Source organism: Lagopus leucura, unplaced genomic scaffold (genome assembly GCF_019238085.1).
Source record: "Lagopus leucura isolate 7727_CA_CO unplaced genomic scaffold, USGS_WTPT01 Super-Scaffold_100002, whole genome shotgun sequence".
Lineage (NCBI taxonomy): Eukaryota > Metazoa > Chordata > Aves > Galliformes > Phasianidae > Lagopus > Lagopus leucura.
In genome coordinates, this window is record NW_024962263.1 from 30,287,911 (window position 1) to 30,314,576 (window position 26,666).

Consider the following 26,666-nt stretch of genomic DNA (forward strand, 5'->3'; position numbering starts at 1 on the left):
TACTCCACCCAGAATTGTGAGTTTAAGCTACAGAAAATTTACATTAAGGAAACTGAAAATGTCAGCTTTCACAAGGATACATCAAGAACCAACCATCTGAGCATGCTGGCAAAATTAATGTATTCTAGAAGGCCAACACACAAATGTTAAGAGGGACTTGATGATACAGCGCAGATTAAAGCAGTGGCTTTTGTGCCTCTGGAAGCTGTGTTTGCATTCAGTCCAGTATGACTAGGAAAAAAGTTAATTTGATTTGATAGCTGAAAAGGTCACACATTTTGTTCAGCGCCTTGCATGCTTTTTTTCCTTAACTAGATTTCTCCATTTCAGCCACAGCTCACTTCTAAGGATTTCTGCTTTGCTATAGACCTTGTTGAATCCTGCCAAGAAACAAGTTGTGGACAGCATTTTACATGCATAATACAATAGCAAAATGGAAAACCACTGAAGTCAAACTGTGTTCCAAGCTTATTTGGTTTCATTTATCCTATATTTCTCACCCTTCTATGTAGAGCCATGAGGAATGGGAAAAATGATAGAGGGGAATAGAGTTAATCAAGCTCAGCCTGAAAAATAGAACACAAATTACAGAAAAGCTTAAATATTGTCAATCTCTACCGAAAGCTCAACCTTATTCTCTAAAAGTGTTCTTTGACATTGCTGAAGGTTTTATCTTGATTACTTTCAATAAAATCCAAAGTAAGGATGACTGTCTTGGCTCACTAAGCAACAAGGTTTTATCACTAATTACAATCCTTTATTACCAGTAGTTTAATAGGTTTATGATAGGTCATAAAACAATTCAGCATGGGAGTACATAAAAGAAATAGGTTATACAGCTGTGACATCTTAATATCTATTTATTGTAATCATTTTACGATCTTTAATGGTAGCATTTTTTAAAGAAGTTTGTGTGCTTTTACATTGGATAGATGGCCACCAAAACTGGGAGGTGTAGGGAAACCACATAAATATAGAGTAAAATACTTAATGAGGCATTTTGAAAACTTCTAATGTCAAAAGCATGTAGACTGTATCACGCGTGTGGAGTCTCATTATGGGCAATTATAATAAAATTATAAGTGCTATAATAATTCTAACCTTGAAGGCACAATAAAGGATAGTTATATTTGCCTTCCTAGCCCACACATCTGAGACGTTTTCCTCATTAATTATATTTCATGTAAGTATAATTATGTAGTATAAGACTAAAATTTGAAAGCATTTGCTAAATCATTGTTAATGGTAGCCTTATTCTTCAGAGCTTTAATGTAACTAATTATATCTAAAGTTATAGACTGAAATAGGAAACAGAAACAAAGTCAAATTTACACTATATGGGATTTTTTCCCTACTGATTGTTTTAATCTGTAATGTAATTAATGAATGGGAAAATATGTTAGTAGAGAAAATGATTATTGTTTGAAACTATATTCAAATTTGACCTTATTCTACGATTAAAAGTTATCTTAACTTTGGGTTCACTGGAATCTTGTTCCTCTAAAATTTGATATTTTTGTGACACAGAACATTATAATATATGCCTATTTTTCTGATATTTTTTGAGATGGTGCACCTACAAAAAATAAATGAAATGCAATATTCTGGTGGTTTCTGTAGGCATGAAATATTTAAGTGTAAATAAAGTACTGAGTCGTAAGTTATACCTTATAGCTGGAAAACGGTGCTATGAAAAGTTGTGATTTTGTTAATTTATAAAACTTGGCTTGTCATATTTTTTGTCTACAAATACGCCTCTATCCATCCACTAATGGATACATTAGTAGCTTTTATGGCAATAGAATTATTTCAATACCATTTTGAAAGTAATGTAAACAAAACATCTCAATGTAGAGTAGTTCAGCACCAAGATACAGGTTTTTATTATTATTTATTACAATTCTTATTTAAATGACTATGAAAATTTATATATTTCAGGACAAAGAAGCACATATTTTCATGGAAATGTAAGAAGAGGTAAATAAAATAATGTAATGGAAGATTTCAAATAAGTTAGGATAAGAATTGACTTTAAATGCGTAGTATTCAGGAAAAAATTTTTAAGTTCAGCAAGTAAATGATGAGAGTCTGAAATGCTTCTCAATTACAAAGAGAAAATTTAAAGGTTTATCTTCTGAAGAACTTTTTTTTTTTTTTTTTTTAATATTCTTTTCTTTATTCTGTTTGCCAAAGTTTTTACATATTACTGCAAAACGATATATAGCCATAAACCGTATGTAGGAATAAAGCACCCATAGCAAAAATGTGTTTACTTTACCTGTATCAACAGTATTACACATATATCATTGCTATTATTATTTCCAATAATTATTCCTAAATTATATGTAGCGTGGTTTATAGATGCTACAGGCTGAGATGTTCCAAAAAAAATAGTGTTAAATCGCCTTTTAGTTACCACTTGTATGTGTTTCAATGAGATGAAAATCTATTCTGATCAGGGTAGATATTTAGGTACAAGTCATTGTTTTATATAATTTTGACATTCCAGACAATAGGACATCTTCAAAGAGCAGTGTTTTTAAGCACATTTTAGTGAAATAAGAGTAAATCACACTTGATAAATGTTTTATATCCATGGAGAGCAGAGTGGGACATAGGGGAAAAAAAAAGAAAAAAGAAAAAAATATAGAGATTTAACTACATTTTCCCTGTAACCCCAGTAGATGCTACAATTATCTGTATCCATGTCACACTGGAGCACCAACTTTTAGATAAGATTATAACCTAAAAGTTGGCAGAGACAAGCAACATGGAGATTATACAGTTTATTATGTATAGGTTTAGAATGGAGATACTCCAAGTTTTTGCCCATTTTTTTGCAAAGGGCGATTCACATTTTCTAAGTGCAAATGATAACTTGTCATCTAGACGGAAAAGACAAAAATCCTTTTCTACCAGAAATTCCTTCCTTTTATGCTTTGTAGTTGTAATTCAAAGAGCTATTACAAAATTGAGGTCTCCTGGATTTAAAGTAGGACATACGTAGAATAACAGATGGAATCTACCATTGTAAAAAATACTCCTTATTGTGTCCTTAGACCCTTTTCCTTCCAGATTTGTGAGAGAGGATTTGAAGAGTTGTATCGAGGTACAGAGCTGATATGTTACTGTTTTGATTTGTGCTGGGGCTTTCTAGAAGGCTTAATTAATAATTTCAGCTGGTACAGCACTTATAATTTAACTACACAGTATTTGGAATTCCAGGCACCTACCTTTTTTGTATATGTTTTACAAACTAAAAGAATAATGCTGGAAGTTCTGCACTCACATTCCTGTTATGCATTTAAATAGGAAGATTGTATTATGCCTATCAGTTTCTCTTCACACAGAATGCAATTATTAAATTGCGGTTGTTCTTCTTCTGATAATATGAAATTTTTGCTAAGCAAATAGTCAGAAAAAGTGAAATGACTTCAATTATTTTGATGCCACAGTGACAATTTATTTTATTTTCTTTTTAGAAGTTCTCATTACTGATAGCCTTTTTATGACTACAAGTTAGGGACTGAGACATATTGCTAATAAAATGCTTTCCGTTCTTTCCTCTCATATCACATTCTAACTTGTGCAATGTTTTGACTGGGATTTTATGAAATCGAAATATCGAACTATGGTACTCTCTTTTGCTTTTTGGGCCTCATTTTTAATTTGCTTTTGACTGCTTTGCACATCCAATATAAAAGGGTAAAGCCAAGGAAGGATTCAAATGTGATAAATGTTAAGCGTTCCATAAATTAGAGCCAGTGGATACTGTTAAGTGCCTATGAATTAATCAAAGCACCACGTAACTTTTCGGTGCCTGGGCCTCAGACAACAATTAAAAACCAATGTATTTAATATCCCTCTAAAGGTCATGGGCTGACGGGGAAATAATTCTGAACATCCTTGCATGGGGAGGGAGGAGCCAGATGAAGCTGCTGATAAAAAATACAGTGTGATGTTTGAATCTGATATCTCAAACTATGCCTCTGTAGAGTTTATTTGAGGAAAGGCATCAGAATGGTGCTGGCGTTAGGATATACCTGAAATGTTCATCATTAAGGGAAAATGAAAAAAGTTAGGAAGCATCATGTATTTTCATTATATCCTTTGGAATGTTCTTGATTTTATTTTGTAAAGTTCATTCTCTTCTCTCCAGATGCTATAGTTTCATAGCTAGTGTTGCCCGTTATTTAAATAAAATGCTTTTACAATGTTTTTGGCTAAATTTATTCCGTACAAATGACAATCAGAAAATTCAAGAAGTTCTGATATTACATGATTGAGAGAACTTCCATCACCAAGAAAGAGGATGAAATCATTTAAAAGCAGAACTCCAATCTAGGAAAAACATACCAACTCTCTTCATTCGGAAAACTCGAGATTTGAAATTGGACATAAAAGTCATACATCTGTTCTTTTGATTGCATAATTTTAAACCCAGGCACTAAATTTAATCCAATCTTCTGTATACACCAATATATTGAAAACCCTTTCCTTGTATTCATGAGTATTTTCTCTTGTTAGTATTCTCAGTAACCACTACAAAGAAAAGATATTGCAATCTGTCTTATCCTTACTTTTTATATCTCTCAAATCCTCTGTGTTTCATTTTATATAAACTCCCAGAAGCTTCCCTGGGAAATCGAGGATAAGGAGAGGCTTGGGAGACTTGCTTTTTTTTTTTTTTTTTTTTTTTTTTTTTGCAGGACATCAGCACTGAGGGAAGGGTGGAAATGTTGACAGTCTTGAAACCATCTTCACTCCATGGAGTTTCAACCCCACTGAACACTAAATATTGTTATGATGTCCTTCTTTCTGATTTTTTTCCAAGTGAGAAAATATGCTTTATTATAGCTAAAAGACTTTAAATTTGGTATAATCTATATCCAGCACAACTGTCTCAGTTCCAGCCTCATTTGAATGATACTCAAATTAGTACTTTTTTGGGCAGGCAGGTTCTGAACCAAAAGCCTCAGCATACCGTTTATCTGGGTCTCAAGGGTTTCATACGTGCTCAGATTACGTGTGCCTTTAATCCTATTGCACATTAAACAGCATGAATAGGACAACATATTGGTCAACTGAAATCCTAAAAAAATATTTAGATCAGCCTAACTGGTAGTAAGCTGCTCCCCTCAAACACAGTGTTTTTCCTGACAAGTCTTTCCTTGCCCACTGGGTCAGAGATCAAAAAGACTAAAACTTACAAATGATCCCCTGCTGATTTTCAAATCCCATCCACAGAATCTGTGCTCAAAATCCTTTGAAAGAGTAGAAGTATTCACCGAGGTGCAGCTGCCAATAAAAATTATTTTACTATTATCCTTTATTCATTTGTTTGCAGTTTTACACATCTTATGCCCAGACTACACCTGACTTAAAAGTGCAGCAATACTTTGTCATAGTGGCATAATCTTCAGATCTTCTAAAGCATACATAAAATATCCATTGCAAACTGCAAGAATTACATATCTTTACTAGTCACTGCCATTCAGTTTAGGATTCTTGGGGGCAACATAATATACTGCCAGTACCAAGAACATACAGATACCACAAAAGAATTTGATATCTTCATTGATCAGACTGGCAGAAACAGGATCAGAGTGCCATGCACTTGAACCCAAACAGCAAGATCTTTGATGACTGGAAGTTTATCAATTGGAAATTAAGGAAGGCAAGAGGTAGACATGGTTGAACTGGAATCTGCTGGAGAGCTAGAAGAAAATGAGCAGGCATAAGAAGCAGGGACAGGTATCCTGGCAGGAATGTAGGGATGCTGCTAGACTGTGCAGGGATGGGGTCAGGAAGGCCAAGGATCAACTGGAACTGAACTTGGCAAGGTATGCAAAAAAGAACAAGAAAAGCTTCTACAAGTCATCAACCAGGAAGGGAAAGTCCAAGAAGGCATATGCCTCCTAGAGAACAATACAGGCAGTCTGGTAACAACAGACAAGGAAAAGGCTGAGGTACTCAACAAGTTTCTGCTTCAGTCTTCACTTGCTCTTCACTGCTCTTTGCACACATCACTGGGTCAGAAGACGGGTAACAGGGGACAATGTCCACTTACTGTAGGTGAAGAGTAGGTTCACAACCATCTGAGGAACATGAACATACCAAAATCTTTGGGTCTTGATGAGATACAACAGCAAGTTCCCAGGATGTACTAAATCAGGTTAATTTAGCAACAACCACAGTTACTAGTACTATCAAGGAAGACAATCACAAGAATTTATTAGGAAGACTGTATATGGGACAAGTTATATGTATTGAGGAAATATAATCAGAAATACAGAGAAGATTCATTAGGGTCATGAAGTAGCTATTTTATTAAGGTAGATTTTAAAAGATTGACTTCTTTAGCATCATTAAAAGGTTAGAGTGGCTATAATAACTCTGAAATGCAGTTAAGGGCAAATAGTGAAGCAGGAGTTTTCAAGTAAAAGAATTACAATCAACAAAGTGAAATTGTAATATATTGGAGAAAAATAACTTTAGCTTGCTGACTAGATAATTTCTAACCATCCAAATAAATTAACAAATAAACTTATAATCTTTCAAATAGTGTACTGGAGTAGGAAATTAAATATAGGATGGTGATAAGAGGAATAGATTTTAAATCAGACAAAGACAAAAAAAGACTAGGCTTGTGATAGGAGCTGTTAGATATACAGTGTACCAACAGATCTGAAATGACAACTAATGCTCTTTATATACATTGCATTGTTAAAACATAATTGTATGCTTTGCATCTCTGATAGGCAAAGAAAAAATATTTTCATATCTTGATAAATAATTATTTTTTTAGAAGGAAATTTTCTTTCTGTGAAGCATTACAAACTGATCATAATAAAAGAAAAGTCATACCGAGATATTCTAATGTTTCTACTGCTCCATGGTAATTAATGTTCAATGCTATACTATTATAGCCTTCTCATCTGCTCTGGGTAAGAGGAACACTTGGTTTGAGTCTAGAAGGATAATTTCTTTATCTTAAACTTGATACATTTTTGTACTAGGGAGCATGGTACTAGCTTTCTAGGCTCACTCGAGAGTTTTATGTAATTATTTCAGTGTTAATGCAGGGACTTAATATTGTAGATGACCACAACCTCTTATGTTTCTTTTCAAAGTCATAGTGTATTTCTAACTTTTACTGAAGATCTTGATTTTCCTTTGGTCCAGGGAAAGGTGATAGGTGGAAGGAAGCAGAATAGATATTGAATAAATATGTGTGAATAAATCTAATATAAATATCTACCACATAGTTACCTAAAATTGTGAAGGTACGAACTCAATGACTCAAATGGTGCATCCCAATACAATCTTTCTGAATCTCTCAGGTCTCAACCCCATGACTACATGCATTTAATTCTCTTTCGATGCCACCAATTTCCCATTAATCTCAGAGATTCAACACTTGTTTAAATCCCACATAATTCTCACAAATACGTTGAAGTTTTTAACACTCCCCAACATCATCCTTCTCTGAACTAAAGAAGTCTGTTACTAAACTCTCAGGAAATTGATCATTTTCCCATCAAAACACCATTGCTCTTAACACATACAGAATATTTTCATGCCCCAAATAAAAAACCTTCCTTCCAGACTCATAAATTTCCCCTTACCCATTTTTAGAAGCATCACCCACAAAAACCACTACCTTCCTAAAAGTGAAGAAAACCATATCCCATTGTGAACATATCCCATTGTGACAGAAAGATTTCCTATGTAGTTCTTCTAGATGTCCAAGTAGTTCTTCTAAATACATCTCTCCTATAGAGTCCTGTCTTCATGTTCTTTTTCTGTGGAAAATATTTTGCATTTCTTTTAACATATTGCCAGTACTTCTTAAGGATACATCTTTCTCTTCTCAGTGCTGGGAAAAAGTCTTTTTATGATCACATGAGGAAAGTTCATTCAAAATACAGAAACACTGAATATTGAATGATGAATACTGAAATAATACTTCACTTCAACCTCGTGAGGAAAAGCAGTGAACCCAATCTGGATCTCTAAAAGATATATTTTCAAAATGTATTGCCACTGTTGCTGGTATACAGACAGTGGGAAAATCTTGTAACTAATTTTTTAGTGAACTCTTACTAACCTCAACAGGCTTACACTAAGATTTTTTGTGATCATGCATTTGATAAAAATTGAATATTGAGCACAACTCTTGTTGTGAGCAGTAGTGTTTAAGATGGGCTTGTACTACACTTTCAGTTATTAAGAAGCGAATGTTTTTAACGAAGACTGGGAAGAGAACTGGGCTCAAATCCTACCTTTGCAAATCCCTGAGTTACAAAGGCAACATTTATATTCTCTTTATATCTGTTTCCTCCTGTGAATATTTGCTATAATAATACTTAACTAATACACAGGGGTGTTGTGATGTGAGCACTAATTAGTTCATGCCTTCATACCATATTAAAATCCTTGGATAATAGATGGTGTGCAAGTATCAATAATATTATTTTTAACGATATTTGTTTAAGCTATGCTAAAATCCTTCAAAAAGTGATCTCTAATTTTACATTTTCCTTTATATTTCTCAAAGTGACTTATCTAAACAGTAAGGAAGAAAATACTTATGCAGAACAGCCAAGAATAAGGGTTGCTACTTTTTAAAAGCAGATGTTTTAAAAGAAATGTGTAAAATTCAGGAAATCTAGGGAATAGATAGGGGTTTCTGTCAAGTTAGGATGATAAATGAAAGGGCTCTAGTGGCCCCTCTGTTTGTTTAGACCTCTTGTTCCTGCTACAACTCTGCACAAAAACTAGCATTGAAGTGTCTACTGTTAAAACATAACATAACCTGACAATGATCAGCCCACAGGGCTTTTCCAAGAGAAGGCCATATTGTTCTGTGTGGGGAAGTGTTCTAGCATGAGATGTCCCAAGACATGAAGGAAAGCATTGACTGCGGAAGACTTTCCAGTACATTAGTAGTATATGAAAGGAGATGACCACTTGTACATTAATATTGCCTTGTCCAAGAAACTGACGTGTGGGAAAGCACTGTATGAGATTCTCTAAAGGCAGCTTGTTTTCTCCTTGTACTACAACAACAGTCACAACATGCAGAAGATGCTAGGTTTAACAATATAGAGCCCAATAACATTTTTTGTGCAGTTAAGTCAGTACTTAATTTTTATATTGTGCAGATGACTGAGCAATTACCAATCCCATTATTTTTTTAGTATACACTGTTTATAAAGCCACTACAGAATATTTAACTTGGAAATAGCTTTAACATTATGCATTTTATATACCAATCAGGTCATTTGTTTTTAAGCAGTTTTTTGCTAATGGTTCCAAAGTACTCTGTTTTTTATTCTAGAGGATTTTCTCATGGAAGAGAATGGTACGATATATTTAAAATCATACACTTTAAATAAAGTGAAGCAATCTGCTGCTCAGTTGAAAACAACGTGAGAATTAAAGAAAATAGTCATGAAATTAAGAAGTAAAATGAGAATCTGTATTTTCAAAATCTGTGCATTGAGAGAAATTTAAGTACTGTTGATATATTGATCTGAATTTATTGTTGATGGGATTTTTTTGGGTGTGTGTGTTTGTTGTTTTCGTTGTTTTCTGCTTTGTTTCTAATATATCAAAAGGTCAATATGCTTCTACTTAAACACTGTAAAGAGGAAATAATCATTTTATTATTTGCTACCTCCAAGGAACTGTACCATTTACAAACCACTTCAGTTTGTTCAGGTGGTTTTCATGTATTCCTGAATTTCACCAAAGTTTGCACATCCCAGGGAAGATTGTGCTGCAGCTAGCAGATTTTGCACAGCTTGGCCATTTGGCTGATTCACTGACCCAATGCAGCTACTTTTTTATGCCAGTTCTACTAATATGGAAGAGCTAGAAAGAGTCCATAGAGATATGTCTGTCAGAGAAAGAGCATAGCTCTAGTACTTCCTCACATAAAACATGAGGTGAATGGGCCCATACTGTTGTAATAGCTCAAAACACTAGGGTTAGCTTGAGGACCAAATGAGAGTATGGACGAAGAACAAAAGCTCAGCTGTGCGAAGAAGTGGGCATGAAACAAAACCAAACACATCTTCAAGACAACTTTTCCTCACATTCCTCAGGCCTTATGGCACAGGGAAAGACTTGACTGATATGTACATTGCAAATTGCAATGGGAAAAATAAAAGCTAGCTGTTGGAAAATTTCTGAAATGTTTTTTAAGTATTGCCTTTTTTTTTATTTCTTCTTAATTCTGAGAAGTTTGAGTTACAGCTCTATCAGCTGTGTTTTAGGGTTGTTTGTATTGGATCTGTATCACAGCACCACCAAGGTAAGTGTCAGTATTGGCTAGTATGATTCCGGTGGGAATCGGAAATTTTTCCAGACTCAATTCTCAAGGAATATTTTGGTGAGTATTCTCTTATATTTCTCTAGGAAATTATACTAGGATAAAAAAAAAATTGCCACCTGTCTGTGAACTGTGAAGACATATTCTCTTATGCTGACAGCACTAAAAAATAATTTAAATTTTCAAGAATCATCACAAACAATCAAACATTGTAATTTTCTCACTTACAAAGAATATTCCCTCTGTTATTCACTAAATCAATTCATGCAGTCAGACATACAGTGAGAGAATCTGAGATGTAGAGAAATTAACTATAGAAAGAAATCAGCAAATCAACCTTTATACACTTAATAGACTGCTACACATTCCCACCAGTTTCCAGCTTTGCATGAACATATGTTTCTTCTTTTTTGTTTGCTAGAAAGCACTCAAGGGAGCTCTATGATGACGCACAATTTGAATTTGCCACTGCTTCCCTGTGCAGATGCTTTGCTCAGTTCACGGACACTACAGTACATGAGTGATTTGTTCTGTTTACATCTATCCTACAACAGGACAAACTCAAGGAAAGTGTCTGTACTTTCACAGGTTTTCCCCAATGTCTTAGAAATGATTAAATGTTCCCATTGAAGCAGATAATGAGGATCTCTGTTGAAAAAGATGTAATTTTTTTTTTTCTGCTGCATTTACATGCAGATTGTCTGAGATGCCAAGCATATGATTATTAATGTGCACGTAAATATTTCAAATTCACACAACATCAGCCTTAACTCAGATGTTGAAATCATGACCAGCTATCAGCAGGTGGTGACTAAATGATTAAGAGCTAATTATAGTTCTAAATATAATTTTATTAATTGTAGTTTGATGCAAGTATGATGGTATTTAGCAAACATATTTCAGTGCTGAAGATCATAATTGAGGAAGATATGTAATTTCTAGTTTCTTGAAAAGTGGGGTTTAGGTTTTAAGGGTTGATATAACGGGGACCCTAGGATGTGGTACCTCACCTACAGTTCCCCTACTCTTCATGGGGTGTTATCTGTCTGTCTAGAAAGTCTGGGCAACTTCTTTTTCTTCTGTTTCACAAAAGCCACAGTAAGAGTACACAGAATAGAAGCTTGGGTCAAAACCTCTCCACTGCTCTTCTGCTAATGTTGCATATAAACCTAGCATGCCTGCCCCAGCTCTTCTTCAGGCAGTTCTTGGCTTTACACTTTCAAATGATTGTCAGAACGCAGCAGTCAATAAGAAGGCCAAAAGTGTTTTCTTGATCACTGCATTTTGTATAAATAATTAAATATGCATTGGAACATGGTTGAAAACATAAGTTATTGCTTGTAAGGACCCTAACCCATTGGATGTTCTGTTCCTGCCTCAGTGGATGTTTAATGATGTTGAGCATGGTGTAGCAAAGGCAATAGCATATAACAAATATGCAGACTCCCTGGAATACACTATTTGGAGTAGCTGAGGCACTTCACAGGGGCATAGGAAATGTGAACTGAGGCCTGCTCAGGCAAAGTAGGAATTTGAGCTCAGGCCTCCCACATAGTGGATCTGTATTTTAACAAGCAAAGTACTGTAAAGAAGGGGAATGCTTCCCTCTGGGGTCCCCTGTGAGACAGAGCTCATCAGACAGGAAAAGATGACTGAGTATTCCAGATGGTAATATTTGACTCAAATGAAAAAGATGGCTTGAATCTCAGAATCTCTAGACCCTACTTTGCTTCATTTAAAATAGGATTTCAGCAACTTCCTTTTCATGCTCTATAAGTTCAGTGTGAATTCTGGAAGGAGTCTTTTGTTTGAATTGCTTTGCAACAGTAGCTTTATTCCTGAAAATAGTTTCCTTCAGCATCTTCTTGTTTAGGAGCAAAATCCTGCTATCATCACCACCACAAGTAGACATAGAACACATAGAAGTGTGTTAGTAAATGTGTGTGTGTATATGTATATACATATAAGGTCCATTTACATTCTCCTAGTTATTTTCCTGTTTCAACTAGATAGAAAAGAGAGTCTGAAAAGACAATGTCCAAAAAACCTGTCCACAATGGAGAGAGCCAGTTTTCTTACATTACATAATAGTCCGCAAAACTCAAAGTGGATAACTTGTCCTTGCAAACTTACTACAACTGAAAGAATAGTCTAGAGTAGATTCTAGTACATTGTGAGCATTATTTAAAAGCAAATAAGCATACAGTTCAGTACTATGGTAAATATAGACACAGAGCCATGCAGAAAGGAAGACAGCTGAATTTTTATTACTAAGGGAAGAGTAGCAGTGAAGAGCCATTATGCAGATGTGACAACAAACCTAATTTGGACTGCAACTATAACTGAATCACAGGAGTCTCCTCTGGTTTTCAAAAAGAGTAGGGTGGTTTTCTAAACTGGAGAATAGAATAGCTCCGACCCAAGTAATATTACATTTTGATATTTAATGTGTTGTGGGGAAATCATATGTAGCAAAAGACAAAACTTGAAGATGCATGAAGTTGTTTTTTTCCATGATACAGTAATATCCACTGAGTCACATTAGAATATGAAGTAATTTGCATACTGAAAGTTTTAATCTTATTTTAGCCAGTTTTTTGTTTGCTTATTTCTAGGAAATAGGAAAGAATCTGGATTATAAAATCAGTGTTGTGGTGTTAAACCTCTTTACAGTTTGGGTCATAACAAGAATAGAATATTTACAGTGGTTCACAACCAAGATGTAGCACATTCTCTAGTGAAGGTGTAGAACCAAAAAAGCCATTTGGGCACTATGGTAACAACAATGTTTTTTCAATATGTTTCCCTAAGAAAATGAGAAATAGTTCTACCTTCCACTTATGACCTCAATATTTTCTTCATCTTTGTTGAACATATTTAACAACGATGAAGTGGATCAGACTGTTGAGCAAAGCTATTCAGTAGCCAAATGTATGTTGTCAGAGAGTTCATGAAAAAGTCATTAGTTCTCCTCCCCTTCTCTTTCACTGTCAGGCAGAATTATGTCATAAATATAGCCACTTGTCTAGCAGGATATCAATCTATCCAGGTATCACCCACTTCCTGTCTCTGGCCATATGTTTCTGTTATTTATGTCAAGAAAATAGCATTTACACAACCGCTGCTAGTTGTTTACAGAAGTTTAACTCCTGTGATATAGTCCTTCTTGTGTTGCATGCTTTTAGCCCATAGATAATACATGAGATTGTACATTTTAAAATATGCTACCACATGCATGATAGAATAAACACAGACCCAAAATGACAGCACCATCTGCCAAACACAGCTGATGTCAGGGGAATGGTCTCTGCACAATATTCTGCTGCTCCCCCACGAGATAAGGCTATTTTTTCTCATGGTATAACTACACTAAATTCTGCTTGTTCACCTAGTACCTAAATTGTTAAAAATCTCAGAAGTAGAAAGCATTCAGAAACAAGCCTTCTAAGAAGCACTACAATGTGGAAATTGCACAGTTCTTTCATACCTTTTCCTTACTTTCATGTGCAATCACATTATTTTTTACATATTTACACCATAAATAAACCTACAAGCAATGTATACATGGCACATAGATACTCAGGGCTCTGACATGATGGAAAATTCATAATGTTAATCATTAAATGGCCTATCTGAAAATTATATAGGGCAATCTGCCTTCAGATTCACTGTAGCTTTTTGCAATGAAATTACAGCAGAAGTATTCTTCCTACTATATTCCCAAATTATTCACATTCCTTCATGAAACTAAAATGTAAATGTGATGCTTACCATTTTTTTCCTTGTAATATTTAAGATTCATAAGCACTTGTCTATTTATTTGTATATTAATTATGAAGATCTTGCTTTATTAACAGAGTGTGTCCTGGAGATTACATGGAAGGGAAAAAATCCTTTTTACATGTCCTACAACAGCAGCAAGCTCAAAGCTGCAAGGACCCTGAACATATGCAAATCAATATGTACAAAGGAATGAAATGGGGTCTTCACTGATTGTCTCAATGGTGAGTCATTTCTGCCTTACATACAGTCCTCAAAACCTACAGTGTTACTGGGCACAAGTCAAACTAGCTAGAAGGCCATTTCCTGGATCCTACTGACAATGACCGTTGTCCAACTCTTTCACTGTTGTAATTTCAAAACCATAGGTTGCTGGGACTATCATAAGCCCAAATATCCTTGAACATACTTTGCATTCTACTTAAATGTCTCTTTGCCATCTTGTATAGTTGATAGGTTCAGAAGTCCCAGAGAAATTGGTGCTGTCAATTAACAGATCGGCACTTGTATGCATATCCAAAATGCTGCCCAGTTCATTCTGGCTGCATCCAGCTAATTTTACATGCACAAATTGCAGGTGCCAGGCATATTTGGCACAGTTCTGGAATGCCTGGACAAAACTATGAGTCCTCCTGGCAGCTGGGCTCATGGAGTATCCACAGAGGATCTTGGAACTTCATTTTCAAATCCTAGCTTTGCTTGATAGGAGATACATCTCTCACATAGATTCATTATAATCATGGGACTGTAGGCTTTGATTCTGAGAAGATGTTCTAACCCTGGCTTACTTGCTGGTATTCCAATTTCATTTTGCATTGTGAAATCACATTGGTTCTGGTACTGTCAAGGCCATCTCTCACTGCATATGGCTGCGGAAAAAGGTTTGTACTGTCCTATATTCCTATCTGTTATAGTTTAAGTGAATTTGAATGTAATATTTTGTTTCATATTATTTATTCCTAGCTATTTATTGCAATTATATGACATCAGTACTAAAATATTTTATAATGAGATAATAGTAAATGAAGTACATGACCAGTTTATTGAGGTTTAGTCATATTACTGTGCTATTTGTAAAACAAAGTATCTTTGAGAAATCTTCCTCTAAGAAAACCAACACTTTGGATTTCTTTCTTTTTATACATGTAATTTATAAGAGCTAAATCAGCAAATTCTTGTTTAAAAACATTGTAACACAGTTGCACATATTACATTTGTAATTATCTTCAATTTTCTGAACATCATAACAACTATATTTAAGAATTAATATTTGAAAGGTGGATTTTGCTGTTACTGCTGCAACATTATGTTTCCTAGTATTTGCATCATTTTTTAAAATGTATATAGAGGCTACTGTAGAATAAACTAAAACTGAATATAGATTAAATTCTTGATTTACTATTGCAACAAACCAGTCTGATTACATGCGATTATATGGTGCATAAATTTTTAAATGAAGTTGTTTCTTATGAAATAATATCAGTAAAGAACTGTCTATGAGATTCACATTTTTTTATTTTCCAGAGTTTAGTTTTTTTTTTTTTTTTTTTTTTTTTGTCTTTGCAATTTCAAGTCTTGTTGCAATTTCTTGTTCGCTTTTTTCCTTTGGTCTCCACTTCATGCCAAAGATTGAACAGATCTAGAGGGTACACTAAATTCTGAAAGTTATTTGGGAATGGTATAAAAATAGAACATGTAAACAAAAAGGTTTCAAATACTATCACACCTCTTCACTTTAAATTTTGGAGACAATATTACTCATATACAGACACAGCTGAACTAAATTTACATGAATACATATACTTGCAAGTACGCTAGGTGTTAATGTGTTAACTCTGGAGCCATAAAGTTTTTTCTAAAACTTCAAAAATCAAAGAATCACAGAACTGTAGAGGCTGGAAGGGCCCTCTTGAGATCATCGAGTCTGGCCCCCAAATTGTTATGGTTAATATAAATCCTCTTGGTAAGTTCATCTGCACATTAGACAATATTTCCTGATCAGTCTGAGTGGTACATTTGAAGATATTTCCTGATCAGTTTCAGTGGTACAATTAAGAAAAATACCTGATAGGTATATTCACTAACATTCCTTTGTAAGTGATGTTACACATATAAACACCAAAATGATCTTATATAGCTGTTATTAAGAAAGTAAACTTCCTTCTGAGCACATCACTTCTGCAGATTTAATTTACCTGTTAAAGCCAATTGGAACTGTACAAAAAACAAGGAATAGAGGACTACAGTTATTATAAAACATAGAAAAAATCATCCTCTTTACAAACTTTTTAAAATGTATTTTTATTCATGAATTATGTACTGAATAGATAAATCAGTGAGGCTGATTCTCCGTAGAACTCATGGATTCAAATATGTATTTAAAACATAGCAATAACTTCAAATTACTGCCTACTTGACTTCAGTTATAAACATAGAATTCAAAGAGCAGTCTTAATGTGGAAATGGAAAAAAAACTTATACTAGGGGAAATGACCAGTGCAATTGCTGATACCTTCTTCTGCTAAATCAAGCTTTGAAGCAATCCAAATCTAGAGAGTATTATATATCATATAATAGCAGATTGGTCTCAAGTATGAGGTGTTTGTTTTTTTTTTTACCATGTACAAAATGTGTTTGTCTGTTTATTTTTTAATTTGTAGTCATGAAATATTAGAATATTAGAAACTGTCAAATTTTAGAAAAAAAAGGTTGAATGGAGGCTCTTCTCTAGCCTCCTGCTCCAAGAACAGTCAGCCTTAAATTTAATGTTATTTTCTGTGCCCAGCATGGGGAGGACAAAATTTCTATATTGTCTTTCAGCAGCTTCTTGCAATACTATACTTGACATCATTTTTTTCCCTGCATCCCATTGGAATTTCATGTTGAACCTTTTAACTGTTGCCTCTTGTCCTTTTGCTGTGTCTCTGAGGAGTCTGTCTCTGTCATCCCAATAAGCTGTTCTACTCTACTTTGGGAAGTGAAAGACATCAATTAGATCTCCCCTTATTAACATTATCCTTTCTAGGCTAAACAAACCCAGTGCCATCTGTCTTGCCTCCTACATCAAGTGCTCGAGCCCAAGGCAATTGAATGATGAGTTTCAAGAATTTTATACATGCATGCCACTTATTCAGTCTGTATTTTATTAATATTGGTCCATGTTTGGAAAGACAAAGAGTAATAAAGTTGTTGAGGTTATTTTCCTGTGTTGTCCTGTCAGTTTTTCATGGTGAAGAAGATTGGAAGCTAGAGAGAGAAGGAAAAATAGAGGGGGAGTGGGAGTTACAGTAAGGAGGGACTCTCCTCTCCTACACTGTAAGGCCCAATTCTAAAAAGGGAAATAAAAACAAATTATACTTAATTTTTGATTCATCATTAAAAAAAGAAAATTGAAGTAGATGAAAAATATTATTGAATTCCTGTGGCCCAGGATTTCTAGGAATTGTTCAACTTTGTATAGATTACATATATATATGCAGATATTTGTGTAGTATGCCTTTCCTTCTCTCGGGAAGTCATTTCCTTTTGCACCTAATACTGCCTCATTATATAAGAAAGTAAGGGTGGAAATTGAATTGTTAAAGGAGTAGTCATAATGACTTTATGGTTTTCAGAAGGATAGGCTGTAGAGGGTAGCTGTTGTTCTCTAAGAGTGGCTTCACTCACCTTCAGATCCCAGTGGAGGAGTCACCAGAGTATGCTACAAATGGTTGGTGAAATGGAATGGTACTTATGATTTAGAAAATGTATGAGTCTTCACAATTCTGTGGGATTTTTTGGCAGTAAAACTTTGGTTTTTCCCTGTTATCAGAGTAAAACAACACGGTAAACTAAAGCTGCATGTAGAAAACAGCTTTATAATTACCTTATCTAGAGATGCAACTGTAAGCGAACTATTTTAACTAAAATAATTGTTAAATAATCTGTGACAATGTTATTTGCTTTGGGAAACTGCAGATGGATCAGTGGATAAGATCTGATCTTGAAGTGATTGACCATTTTGCTGCTTCAGTTTACTTGAATAAAATTTTAACCAGCACTTGTGAACCCATTAGTAAGCTTCATTATCTCTCTACATTCTTTCAGGAGATTATATAGAAGTGTGCATGCAAGCATCTTCAGTAGGCTTGTTTTTTATTTAAAAATGAATATATATTAATAATGTAATGATACACAAGTTGCTGCTGCAGAGAAAATACAGGATCACGAGCTCCTGCATTTTCTGAAATATCTCCTTGTATGAAGATTTCTCATGTGCTAAGAAATGCTGTGAAACTAGAGATATATTTCCTTGTATTTTCGTTTTATTTGCAGTACTGATTTTGTCCAGAATTTTCAGAAACAGAAGACAAAGTTGAATTCTACAAACTGCTTCAACCACTAATCAAGCACAGTAATATCTTGAACATTTGAAGTAAAAACTATCCCATATATTTTCCTGGAACATTAGTGCACAAACTTCAGTAATAGTGAAGTCAGCAAATTTTTTATTTGTCTTTAAAACATAAAAAAAGAGTTACAGGCCTATGTAATGTCTATATGTCTTCTACAGAAAGGGACCCAATTCCTCAGATTCAGAGAATAAAATAATTTTTTTCCTCTGCAGTTTGCCTTAAGCTCAACTTTAGCATTTCAGGGGTTATTTATCTTGTTTTATTTTGTTTTGTTTTTACTCTATCTTAAGACAATGTTCATGCAGTTCATCCCTGTTCATGCATTATGCTATTGCTAAGTCTTTCATAGTCATGGTTTAGGATGATTTCTGGCACTCTTATATTAGGAGTTTTCACTGAGATTATGATGAGTTTTGATATTTTCCTCAGATTCCGAGAATCTCACTAATAATTCCTGCCGGTCTCAATCCAGCTATTAACTCTGAACCAGTATCTCACTTCCCTTTGACTGTGTCTCCTCAATCCACGAGTTCTTTGACACCTTCCTCCCTTTCTCAGCCTTAGGGATCACCACACATTTCATATCAGGACCATACTGAAGTGGGTGAGGAAGTAGGATAGGCAGCCAGCAAATGCTGAGATTTAGCAGCGCTGAATGTGTAGCCCTGGGCCTTATTTACTTAACTCCATTTACCCTTTTCTGAATACTCAATTATTAATTTCCTCATGGACTTTCCTTTTATGATTTTAGTCCCTCGATGTCAGGGTGAATAATTACAATGAAAGCTGTTCACAGCCTCGGCTTCTTTGTGATGCAACATGACTAGAACAGATAACCTGAGAAACTCTTAACACTGGAGAAGTGCAAAGAGATATTCAGAAGCTTGCCTCTTATCTAAAGTCAAGTACATTTTCACAGGAATTTTAAAAAGTATATTTTGGGGGCAGACTGCCATGTCTTCCAAATTTCAGCATTGAATATTTAGAGATTAAAGATTATCTGAAAAAATCAGCTACTTGCAAATTCATGCTGCAGAATTTTTTCAGCCAGTGTCATTTATTGGCAATGTCTAAAAATATGTTTATGCTCTCTCCTCTCATGACATGTCAAGAAAATAAACCACATTTTTTATAAACACATTTGCAGAGGCTTTTTTGGGGGGTGGGGGGAATTGTTTGAAATATGAGGTTTAAATTTGACTTAGCATGTAAAAGCTTTAATCAGCTCCAAATATGACAGTAAAAAGGTCATACATTGGAGGTCTGGCAGGCCTCACTAAGCATGTATAAGAAAAGATTACCAAAAGTGGATAAGATTCTGTTCTTCATGTGCATGATGAGGACCATTGCTCATTACTTGACTACATCATCACATCACCATAGCTAATGAGCACCTGGACTATCTGGTCTCAAAATTTCTCCCTCAAACTCTAAACTTTTTTTTTTGCCCAACATCACATACAGAAGGACAAGGAAAGTTTTCAATAAATCTGCATGGACAATGAAGGATCTCCTGAAAAACACTCAGGAAAAGAAAATACAGAAACAAGCAGCGATAGAAACAGCATCAGGTCACCCAGGAGAGGAAAACAGAGAGAGCAGCCTAAGTGTGCAGAGATGGAGTTAGGAAAGCGAAAGACTGTCTGGACTTGAATTGAGCTACCTACATAATCTACCTGGATTTGTGCTTTTAACTGGATGTTTTCCTGCATCGTGGCTTTGATGGATGGATCACTCACTGGATAAGAAATTGTATTGGTGGTCACACTGAAAGAGTTGAAGTCTATGATTTAATGTCCAGATGGAGACTAGAAATTGCTAGTATGTCTTTGAAGTCTGTTCTGGGCCTAGTATAATTTAACATTTTTGTCAGTGACGTGGACAGTGGGATTGCACCCCTAGCAAGTTTGCTGATGACATCAAGATCAATGGTGCGGTCAAGAGACTGGAGTGAGGGGATACCACCCAGATGGATTTTGACACGCTTGAGAGGTGGGACAAGTAGGACAAAGCTGGGTGAGGGCTCAGAGGTACTGGTGGTTTAAAAACTTGACATAAATCAATAATGTGTACTTGGAGCCCTATTAGGCAACAGAAGAAACGTAGCAAGTATGCTGTGGATGTTGATTGTCCTCTATTCCACTCCCATAGGACCCCACTGGGTGTACTGAATTTACCTCTGTGGCCCATAAAGTAAGAAAGACATGGACATATTAGAGCTGTTCCAGAAGATGGCTGTGTGGGTGATAAGGAGCACCTACAATGCCAGCCTGAGAACATTGGGATTATTTAGCTTAGAGAAGAGAAAGCTACATGTTAGTAGCCTTCAAGTACTTAAAGGGGACTTATAGAAAAGATGGAAAGTGAATATTTACATTTAATAGAACAAGGTAGAACGGTTTTAAACTAAAAGAGGAGAGATTTAGATTAGGTGATAGAAGGAAATTCTTGTCTCAGAAGGTTGTGAGGCACTGGAAAAGAAGCTCAGAAATATGAATGCCCTATCCCTGAAACTCCTCAAGGCTAGGTTAGATGGGGCTTTGGGCTACCTGATCTAGTGGAAGTTGTCCCTGTCAATGGCAGGGCTTGGAACAAGATGGTCTTTAACATCCCTACAAATCAAAGCCATTCTATGAATCTATGATTCATTGTATGAATTTGGAAAGATCATACAAGAAAAGATGAACAGTTTCTGCAAATCCATCAGCAATAAAAGAAAAACTGAGGATAATATAGCCTTGCTGCTGGATAGGCAGGGACTTGATGTCAAAGCAGGAGCATGGAAAAGTCTGAAGCTCTTCCAGACTTCTTCATCTTGTTTTTCGTTGATCAGACTTGTCTTCAGAAATCTCATGTCCTTGACATTAGCAGGAAAGCCTTGAGCAAAGCAGACTAACACATCAGTGGAGGAAAATGCAGTTATGGAAAATATGAACCAGTTGTGACTTGTAAACAAGTCAATGGGACTTGATTGGATGCAACCACAGGTGCTGAGTCTTTCGTGCTTTCTGCACTCTAGCCTGTAGAACCTTTGTTGAAAAACTGACGGAATAGAGTCTAGAGAAGCTGATGATGAGGTATGATGAGGAAGATTGATGAAGCCAGTCCATCACTAGTGGTAAACTTAAAAGATATATACTGGGGCTAGTACTGTTTAAGATCTTCATTAATATTCTAGATGATGGAACACAGTGAAAATTTTCAGATGACACAAAGTTGGAAAGAGAAAGCAGTATACCAAATGTTTGTGCTACCTTTTAAAAGGCCCTCAACAAGCTGGAGAACTGAGCTGTCAGGATTATCCTGAAGTTCAACAAAGGGAAATATCAATTCTTGTCCAGGAAGAAGGAAGATTCAGGCATTCACACAAATAAGCCAAGGTCTGAATATTGGAAAGTACCTTTGCAGAAAAGGTCCTGGGGATCTGGTGGGCACCGAGTAGAACATGAGACAACAATGCTCTACAGCATTGTTGTGGTCATCAGCACCTGGGCTGCACTATGAAAAATATCACAAGCAGATCAAGGGAGGAAAGACCTCGCCTATTTCAAGGATCCTAATTAAGCCAAAGTCTTTGCTAGGTTTTGCATTGATAAATTGACTATATGAAACTACGTCTATGACTGAAAATGATACTGTTTTTTTTTTTTTCTATAATAGCCTTTCATTTCAGTTTAATCACTGGAATAAAAACTTCATGCAAAAGTTTTAATTTAATTCAATTTTTAAAATTACTTCAATTTTTAAAATTACTTCAATTTTTAAAGTTACTTTAATTAGAACAAATAAACCTGAATATATGTATTATAGTTTTGTGTAAAAAAAATGCTACTAGAACTACTAAAACTATTTTTAAGACAGATTTAGTTAAACAGGGCAAGTAGTTCATAGTTGATCTTAGACAATTTTAAACTAGATTAGCTTTGATTTGATGAGAAAAACTATATCTGCATGAAGGAAGAAATTAACGTTAATAACCTTCATCTGTCTAAGAGTTCTGAATGAAGTTCCCACCATAATCAGCTGAAAGGGACAGTCATATCAGAACCAAATCATTCCACCTGTTCTGGACATCTGTCTTAGAATATTTACTTACAATTTTCTCTTCATGTATTGTAAATATAGTCCAGAGAAATGGTTAAAAGTATGCACTGCTTTTACATTACTAAAAAAAAAAAAAAAAAAAAAGATGAATTTTATTCCATGCTGAGTATTTGCACTAGTTGAATTTAGTAATATTCAGCAACGTCTGAGAAAGAAACTTTTGCATAACATTTAGGCACTTACTGATCCATTGGTATTATTTATTATGGTTTGGTTACTACAAATGGAATAAGTATATTAAGAGAAAATAAATTCTTATTTTGTTCTTTAATTTATCCCTAGAAAGGAGTTTCTCAAGTTATGCCTTTTTAGAAGTTGTTTCCGCTTTCTTATTTAAGGAAGAAAGGTAGACATAACAATGAGCTTTTTCTTTCTACAGACAACATTACAAAATGAGCTCTAATGGAAATAATGCATACTCAGTGCAGAGAAATGTCCATGCGCGCCGTCTCTCTTTCTGTGCACAAGCAGCTAGAAGGAAGGAAAAAAAATGTTGCTGTGAATAAATCCATTACCCATGCAGTATTTTTGGATGAGAGAAAAGCATTCTTAAGAAGAAATGAAGTAATTGATTGCATATCTAAAGAAATCAGAGAAGGACTAAGCTACATTACAGTCAGAAGCATAACACTGCAAGACTGAAGAATCACTTTCTTCTTGTTTGCTGAAGTGACACTGCCTTATATATATACTTTCAAAACATCTCCAGCAGTTTCTTTAACTGCTTTATCCTTTGCGTGTTGTCTAGCTATGGGAAATTGGGCTCTATTCTTGTCCCTTTTACATTACTGACCATAAATAAATTTTGTGGCAGTAGTTTTCATGTCATCTAAAAGAAGAACAGGTTGGAGAACTATATATTTTTTTTAAATTAACTTATTTCTAATTTCATGGAAGATCTGCATTTTCTTTTGAGAAAAAATAAATCATAGAATCATAGAAATCTAGAATGGCCCGAGTTGAAAAGGATCTCAAAGATCATTTAGTTTCAACACCCTGCTGTGGTCAGGGTTTCCAAGCACTAGACCAGGACGTCCAGAGCCACATCCACCCTGGCCTTGAATGCATCCAGGGACAGGGCACCCACAGCCTCCTTGGGCAACCTGCTCCAGTACTTCACCACCCTCAGAATGGAAAGCTTCCTTCTCATATCTAACCTATACATCCCATCTTAGTTTAAAACCATTCCCCCTTGTCTTATCCACTTCTGTAAACAGTCAGTCCCCCTCCTGTTTATATCCCCCTTCAAATACTGGAAGACCACAATGAGGTCTCCCCAGAGCCTTATCTCCTTCAAGCTGAACAAGCCTGGCTTCCTCAGCCTTTCTTCATAGAAGAGGTGCTCCAGCCCTCTGATCATCTTAGTGGTCCGCCTCTGGACCTGTTCCAAGAGCTCTACATCTTTCTTGTGCTGGGGGCCCCAAGCCTGGATGCAGTATCCAGATGGGGCCTCACAAGAGCCGAATAGAGGGGGACAATCACCTCCCTCTCCCTGCTGGCCAGTCCTCTTTTAATGCAGCCCAGGATACAGTTGCCCTTCTGGGCTGCAAGCACGCACTGCTGGCTCATGTCCAGCTTCTTGTCCACCAGGACCCCCAAGTCCTTCTTCACAGGGCTGCTCTTAAGGAATTCTTCCTTCATTCTGTACAAATACCTGGGATTGCCCTGGTCCAAGTGCAAAAGCTTGCACTTGGCCTTGTTGAACCTCATTAGGTACACATGGACCCACTTCTCCAGCCTGTCCAGCTCCCACTGGATGGCTTCCCTTCCCTCCAATGTATTCACTACATCGCTCACCAGATATACAGCCTACCCTCTCACACAGTCTTCTCTGATGGACTTTATACTCTGTGTTATTCTCCTCTTCTAGCAGACATTAACTCTTCCTAGCATTTTTCACGTGTAGTATTTTTTCAATGCCATTTCTGTGATCAAATATCTAAGCTGCTTAGTAGCCACGTGCATGGTGGTGACTGCACCAGCTGCTCAGGACTTTTGTCTAAATAACATGCCTGTATGAAAAAATTATGTGTTTTATAAAAGGAAAAGGGCACACATTACTACAAGTCTGAAAACACTCCTTTGCAGACTTTTTGATGATTTAGGCTAATGTTACACACAGAATGCCCAGCCCAGTTCTTCCCTAGAGAATGCAAGCCAGTTTTTGCATCTGATTTATTAAGATGTGAGTTAGGAGAGTTCAATGCTCCTGACATTATCTACTTTGAAACTTCAATACATATATATTAAAAGATATCTTCAAATCAGGTGATGGTAAATTCTCTGGAAATAAGTGTGGCAGTGCTGGTGGAGAAGATCACCTTCTTAATTAGGCTCCATATTCGTATTGTCTTCTGGAGACATCTTTACAGAATCTGGAGATTGCTGTTGCCCCATCCTTTATCTGTCCCCAGGTCTTTGTGGAACTTGTATTCTTGAAATATATTTTTAAATGTCATTTTTAAAATGGCAATGAAATACATAGACAACAGTATTAGGGAAAACTGGGTAGTTTTATTTAGAAGCTAAAAGATTCATGTAGGCACAGAGACTTTTCTTGCAAAAAATATTTATCTATCAAGTTATTTTGCATTGAGTAACTGGCAATCATATTGGACATTTCTAAGAAAGTTCTGGTATAAAATATACATGAAAAGACATTTTTAAAAAATTATAAGAAGTTATATCAATTTTCTGCTTATAACATCACAAAATAAACAATCAAATGAAATGAACTGTGATTGTATAGACAAAATGAATGCCTCATGTACTGCTAAGCCGCAAATATATTGCAATTCATCACTTCAAGGTTTATGAGCTATTCATGTTTAGATAGATCACCTAATCTTTCTCTGATCAATCTATATATGCATCTGTAACAAGACGTATTGTGTGAACCTCTACAGAGTTGTAGCACTGCTGATATTATATATTATATATTATTTGCTCTACATACTGTATTTTACCTCACAATCACTAATGGAAATTTCTGATGTCAGAACAACACCTGCTCTTCATTTCACAGTGATAATTACTTTAGCTGAAGAGCTTGTACTTATGGTTAAAGCCCCAATGTAGTATTTTTTCCTGTTTTCTTGCATCTTTATTTAATTGCTATATAGTTATGAAATGGGTAAGTTATGAATGTACTATTCAGTTAGAAACTTTGATTATATTTATTTATTACTCACAAATAGTAAAATGGATTGACTTTCATATAAGGTTTACACTGGCTCTGAAGACTTTAAATACAATTACTGGCAAGCTACTGTAGTAGACACATAGTGTGTGTGGGGGTGTCAGCTTTTAATTGTAACTGTCTTGCAGAGTGGTGTTGTTTTAATATCCTGTATAGATTTTTATGTAATACACTTACTTGCAGGCAGCCTGAAGCAAGAATCAATTCTGTGAAGGATTCTTCTTTTGTTAAAAGCCAATCTTGTTTTAATGATGCATGAAGAAATATTCGAGCATTGACATTTTTCTGTCAGGTTTCTTTTGAAAAATCAATTAAGATAATACTGCTTTGACCTAGTTATCTAGTTAATGCTTATTAGGAATGTAATATGATTTACTGTCAGCATAATAATTTTTGTATCTTATCCCATTAGCTTGTGCATATTTCAAAGTGTATTACACAATGGTCACTTCTTAAAATGTAATGTAGCAGAATACATTAATTAGATTGACTGGGATCATTAGGCAGAAACTCTCTCATTGGCTCTTTGAATCAAATTTGTATATCATCTATATCAAGTTAATTCATTGTTTACTTGTCTGAAGAGGGCTTCTAAAGTTTTTTGATTCAACAAAAACTGTTTCATGTCTTCCAAATCTTTCTTAGCTCTTCCTGGGCTAAGTGCACTAATTACAAGTGACCACAAAGGAAACAAATCTTTGCATGTGAGATTTTTTGAAATCTGATAAGTCATGAAAGAGTGGAGATAGATACAGGACTGAGTACAGCAATGAGAGTACAAAAGTCAGTGAAGCACTCGATTTGATAGGCGCTCAAAATTAAAATAACTTTTTTTTTTTTCATTTTAGCT